We start from the raw sequence: 6766 nt of genomic DNA, 5'->3' as shown, positions 1-6766 counted from the left end.
AGAGAGAGGGGGGGGGGAGGGAGGGAGAGAGAGAGAGAGAGAGAGAGAGAGAGAGAGAGAGAGAGAAAGGAAGAAACTTCTTTTGTGTCTTGTTATTGGAATTATTATCATTGAAAAATTACCGCTTCTTTTTAATTTTAAAAAGAAAATCATGTAGCTTAGTGAGTCAGAAAAGCCAAGCATTTGCTTGCTTCCATTTTAAATGAGCGGGAGAACTGCTGATTTTAATCAAAACCAAGCAAGGGTTATCATCCTGTGGAAGAAGCATTTAGCTGTTTGGTAGGTGGGGGTCGGGGGCCGCTGAAATATCCCGGACAGCTGAGTATGAGAACTCGAAGGCACATTTTATTACGCCTTCCTCACAGTGTAAATAATTTCTTTTGTCTGGTCTGCAAAGCCCGGGATACACAGAAAAATCCTGTCTCGCGGGTAGGGTGGGGAGAGACCCTAAAGTTTATGGGAGCTGTAGTCGCCGGGAGGAAAGATTGCAAGAAGGAGCCTGCCATTTTGGATCGGAAAGCCGGCACAGACATTTTCCTTCAGTATCTTTCCCCTCTCCTTTCCATTTCTGCATTTCTGTGTTATCTTTGCAGCAGGCCCCTTGCTGGGAGGGAGACAGAAGAAGCTTCTAGTCTGCCCAGCAACAGTGACGCCCATCGCCTGATCATCCGGAATTGGTTGCCCAGGACAAGGAGACTTTTAGGGGTGTGGGCCTCTAGCATCTGCCAGCGTCGCTATGATACCGGGTCCCCTCAGGAAAAACCTAGCTAGCCTTTTCTCTTCGGACTCGCTGCTTCTGGTCACCTGCTTTTCCTCCACTGTCCCTTTCATTTCTGGTTGGTACAGTGTGGACCCCGGCAGCCATCAAGACCCGGAGAAGAAGGCCCCGCCTCGCGGTGGGCTGTCAATCACCTCGATGGCTCTGACGCCAGAGACCTGTGTGCGCAGGCGGTTTTCGAGTCGAGCAGCTGTCACCTTGCAGACCATCTTGAAATCTTACAGTCTCTCCCCTTTGTTTTCTTTTGTGGGGTTCGACCCAGGATAGGCTGGCACTATACCTTCTAATTACAGCCCGTTCCAGCCCATTTTCCTAGTAGAGAAAACTATATAACGGCTTAGGTATGTGGCCTGAAATTCCTTGAGCTCTTAGAATTTTTATTCCAATACCAGGGACCTTGTTTCTCCATCTTTGTCAGAAGTGAAATTCGCAGAAGCGGATTCTAAGTCTACACCTTCCTAACTGAGGAATGTCTGAGACTCGAATCCTGCACATGGGTTAAAGAAACCCCAACTTCTATATTTATAAAACAGGAACTACTAAAGAATCAACTTAAAAGCTATCTTGTAATAAAGACAAACTAGATTCATTCCTGTTTATGATTAAACCCCTGTTTCTCAAGGACTGGGCTATGCTCCTCTGTAACTTTAACTACAAGTAGTTCTGTAGTGCCATCACCTCTTTGTTTTAAAAGGTTGTTTACAACCATCTTGCAATTTTGTTTCAAAGGTTATATTGAGAGGACCCAACTCACTCCATTTTAGAACAGGCAGCCATGTTAGTTAAGCTTTAACCTTCAGTTTCCCAGAAGGACAGCCCAGGCTTCTCGGAAAAACCCGCACGAAAAGGGCAGTCAACCCGACATCTGACCAGGGGCTTAAAACAGATACAAAAGTCCCTTTAAGGCACCCGATCCTGGGGTTGGGGATTTAGCTCAGTGGTACAGCGCTTACCTAGGTAAGCGCAAGGCCCTGGGTTCGATCCCCAGCTCCGGAAAAAAAGAACCAAAAAAAAAAAAAAAAAAAAAAAAAAAGGCACATGAACCCCCCTCTCTCCAGGTATGAACCAATCAGAGGTGTACAAATATCCCATGCCATAAGCTCAAACAATCCTGATGAAGGTGACCCAAACGCACCTGGAAAAACCCTAACTGGCCTTTAAAGGGGTCTGCAAGCTTCCCCAGCAGACGCCATTTTGCTTAGATGGCTGACCCCGCACCTTGGCTGTTTCTGCAGAATAAATGCTCCATGTCTTTGCATACTATTCGAGTCTGAGCTCTTCTTTCAGCGACTCTTGGACTCTTACATCATAACCATCTATGACCACCTTGTTATTGTGATTGCTATTGTGATTACTTTGTTCTGACCATGAGTTATGTTCTGCTCCGGTAACCCCACCAACTTCCCCACATTTGGAAAACTCCTATCCATGCATTATAAAGGCCTTGTCTTCCTCACAACTAAAAGCCGACCTTTCGAACCCTGCTTTAGGACGAGTGAAGGGGTTTCTGTTCTATGCCACCATGCCCAGTTCTATATCTCTTGCCGAATAAATTACATGACAGCTGTCTTGACTAAGTAGAGTGATATAATTTCCATTTGTCCTTGGTTCTCAGCAGTGTTCTGAATAGCTGGCATTATTAAATTACTAAATAAAGCAAGCATATCGAGTTACAGTTGTACCCAAGAAAAAGTCATATTAAAGGAGAGAAAAACCCTTTGTATTAGCAAATTTTTATTATTTTTATTTATTCAGCAATTTGTGTATGTACATAAAGTATTTTGACTGTTCCCACTCCCTAACTCTTCCTCCTCTTCTTTTTTCATTCTGAGAAAGGGTCTCTCAGGCTGGAGACATGGCTTAGCGGTTAAGAGAACTGACTGTTTTTCCAGAGGTCCTGAGTTCAATTCCCAGCAACCACATCGTTGCTACAGTGTATGAGTACAGCTACAGTGTACTTATACATAAAATAAATTATTTTGAAAACAAAAAAAAAAGAGATAGGGTCCCTCTATTATATAGCTCTGGCTGTCCTGGAACTTGCTTGTAGACCAGGCTGGGCAAGACACAATATGGCTAACAAGGTGGATAAAGTTAATATAGGTTGGACTTTCTTTTTTAAAGATATATATATATATTGTAACTGTCTTCAGACACACCAGAAGAGGACATCGGATCCCATTACAGATGGTTGTGAGTCACTATGTGGTTGCTGAAATTTGAACTCAGGAGCTCTGGAAGAGCAGTCAGTGCTCTAAACTGCTGAGCTCCAGTCCTAGGCTGGACTTTCAATATTAAGGTTTCTATGACAGATGTCATAGATGGCCTCCTTGTCTACCGTAAAAGCATAATCAGAGAATGGTGAGGATGAAATTGTAGGGTTCAACAACAGTGGTGGAAACCTGGGAGCCTCGGTAAATGGAGAATGCCAGCTTGGACTGTGGGTCTCCCCGCATCTTGGATCATCAGCCAATGTGGTCCACAAGGGCACTGGGAGCAGAGATGACATGTGGCAGGGATCAGAAGCCCTGTGAGAATGTGCAGTGAATGACCACACCCGGATGAGCTATCAGGAGGCAGATCAACTTAACTTAGGGTGATTCAAGGCTTATAAAGTTTCAGAGGACTGAGGGTAGGAACATCCAGGATGGGCAAAGGTCATTGGCTGGGGGCCAAGGGCACTGAAATGCCTCATTAGCATGAGGAAGCATTTCAGGAATCTCTGGCACTAGCTGAATAGGTTTTATCAGGAAAAGGACATTTTTGGTCCTGTAATCTGATTGAGGCTGTGTGACATTCCTCAGGGAAAGGGATATGTGTGGGGGTTTTGAATTCCCCAGGCAAGGTCAGAGGAGAAACCTTGCTAATGAAGGGAGTCCCCCATTACGCACCGAGCCTCCGAAGGCTATCCAGTCAAAGGTAGACTTCGACCTTGATTAGCAGAATTTTCCCACATTGGACTTCTTTCATTTTTTAAAGATCTATTTGTTTATTTAATGTATACGAGTATACAGTAGCTGTCTTAGACACACCAGATCCCATTACAGATGGTTGTGAGCCAACATGTGGTTGCTGGGATTTGAACTCAGGACCTCTGGAAGAACAGTCAGTGCTCTTAACCGCTGAGCCATCTCTCCAGCCCAGTAAGATTCTTAATATAACTCATGACACTGTTGACCTTGTTATGGACTTAAACTTCAAAAGCTGAGACAGTTTAGTCATCCAATTAGGGAGAGCAGGGGGACTTTGTAAGATCCAGCAAACTATAAAGTCTGTAACCTTAACTCCGGAGCTGAATGAAGGTACGGTAGGAGACAGGGTTGATGTGGCCACAGTGATTTTGCTATCCTGCTAGTAATGTTCTGAACAGAACAGGCATGCCCACCAGTACTATTCTGTAGGTCTAATTGAGCCCAGGCAGTTTTGAACTCAGTGTATAGTTAAAGCTCACTATAAACACAGACCTCCTATCTTTATTTCTCAAGTGCTGGGATGACAGGTTTTTGTCACCGCGCCCAATTTCCTGTACAGAGCTCTGCTAAAAATGGCTAAACTGGGTTGAACTAAGAGTTCGTGCCTGTACTATTGTATTCAAATCAGAGCCAGAAGCTATCTTGAAGCTTACCAGAAATGAGAAATTTATATATTTTTTATTTCATTTAGTGTTTTTGATATATTTTCACAGCGAACATATGGACTTTATAATGATCTTTTTTTAAAAAAATGTTATGTGATAAACAAAACTGAAAAAGCATTGCAGACTGGGTCCCTTTCTAAAGATGGAGAGTTGCTTTGTCACTCATGCCATCTAATGGACTAATTAAGTAATTGAGCTGTGCACCATGGCATAGGCTTGTAATTCCAGCCTTCTGGTGGCTGAGGGTTACCTAGAGTTCGTGACGAGTCTAATCTATATAGTAAGACTTTGTCTGGGCTGGAGAGATGGCTCAGAGGTTAGGAGCACTGACTGCTCTTCCAGAGATCCTGAGTTCAATTCCCAGCAACCACATGGTGGCTCACAACCATCTGTCATGGAATCTGATGCCTCTTCTGGTGTGTCTGAAGACAGCTGCAGTGTACTCATATAAAAAAATAAATAAGGATTTTTGTCTTACACACACACACACACACACACACACACACACACACACACGTTATCAGTTGTACAAGAGCACATAAAAGATACATGAATGCTGGAAACCTCAAAGGAGAGTGAACCATGACACGGCAAATTTACTCACTGAAGTTGCACAAAGTTTATATACTATCAGGCCACCAAACGCTGGTAAAACATACCAACATCTGTATGCCACTCAACAGAGAAAATATTGATCACTAATCTGTGTCAGATTGTTTTCTCAGCCTTAGAACATTTTTCTTTTTTTGTTTTTTTAAATATATATATATATATATATATATATATATATATATATATATATTAGCTGTCTTCAGACACACCAGAAGAGGGCATCAGATCCCATTACAGATGGTTGTGAGCCACCATGTGGTTGCTGGGATTTGAACTCAGGACCTCTGGAAGAGCAGTCAGTGCTCTTAACCTCTGAGCCATCTCTCCAGCCCACATTTTTCTTTTAACATATTTCTCTCTATATATAATGGTAGATAAGCTGTATTTATTCTAATGTCACAGAAGAAGAGATGGAGGTCAGAGGGATTGTGAAAAGACCCTAAATCAGAAGGTTGTTGTTCTTACACGGTTAGGGCCCTAGACCTTCGGTCACCAGACTGAAATTCTTCTCAAAGTGTTTTTATCATCTCCTCTATATCCACGGTGAGTGCTTGAGACTCAGGAAAGGGGACTTATAAGTTCTTTATCTCATAATGTGCCATTCCCAAAAACGTTTTTACTGATATATACTCATGTTAACTATGTTTGAGGTTATAGTTTATTACTGTCAACGCTTGATTTAAAAAAATTTTTTTTTGAAATCACGTGTATTTCTTACCAAATAAAACCTCAAGTACAATGGACGGGCAACGTCTTTTCTGGTTATTGGCCAAAGGGATCCTATACACCGCCGACAAAAACATCACATTTATTGCCCTATTATTCTCCATAACCTGATGGTAAGGCCATGTTGCTGAAGACACAACTTACTTATGTTTGTTGAACATGGAGATATCCTGCTGGTGCCCTAATCGCTCCTACGGATTAGCATTCATGGTGCTGGAAGGTACTCTGCACGCTACTTGCAGAGGAAAGTATTCATTAATATCACCCAGTAATAAACCTTAGGACCGACCGTAGCAACCTGTCTACAAAACAGACTAGTAAAATCGTGGCACAAAAGTTATGGGAGAAGCTGTGTTAGTTTGAATGAGAATGACCCTCCTAGGCTTCCTCCTAGGCTCCCGTAATTAAATGCTTAGTCACAGTTAGCGGAGAGGTTTGGGGAGGATTAGGTGTGACCTTGTTGTCTAAGGCTTGTCACTGGGGTGGGCTCTGGGGTCTCAAAAGCACACCTCAGGCCTAGTCTGGCTCTTTCTTTGTCTGCAGCCTGCAAGATCTGAGCCATTTCAGCTCCTGCGCCTGTGCTAGGCTTATCTGCTTCCTGCCATGATGATTGTTGTTTGCAACTGGTATCTGAGGATTGTCGTTGAGAAAAGGAAAGCCAGTTTTCTACAAGGGAGTCACCGGAGTAGATCAATCAAACTCCAGGGCTGCTTTGTGCTTAGAAGTATTTGGCACACACAAAACAGACACCGTTTTTTGGTGCACTTTTTTTTTTTTTATTTTCACCTTACTTTTTTTTATTGAAAGAGAGAGAGAGAGAGAGAGAGAGAGAGAGAGAGAAAGAGAGAGAAAATTTAATTTAATTTAGTTTACTATGGAGCAAGATCTTGGAAGAGTTGGAGGAGAAGAAACAATATGACCAAAAATTTGTATGGAAACATGAATATACCTATGAGGTTTACGCACTTGTATGTAATGCTAGAAGAGTGGGTTAGATCCCAGGGAGGGAGGTG

Source organism: Rattus norvegicus, chromosome 20, assembly GCF_036323735.1.
Source record: "Rattus norvegicus strain BN/NHsdMcwi chromosome 20, GRCr8, whole genome shotgun sequence".
NCBI lineage: Eukaryota > Metazoa > Chordata > Mammalia > Rodentia > Muridae > Rattus > Rattus norvegicus.
This window is presented reverse-complemented; position numbering follows the sequence as displayed.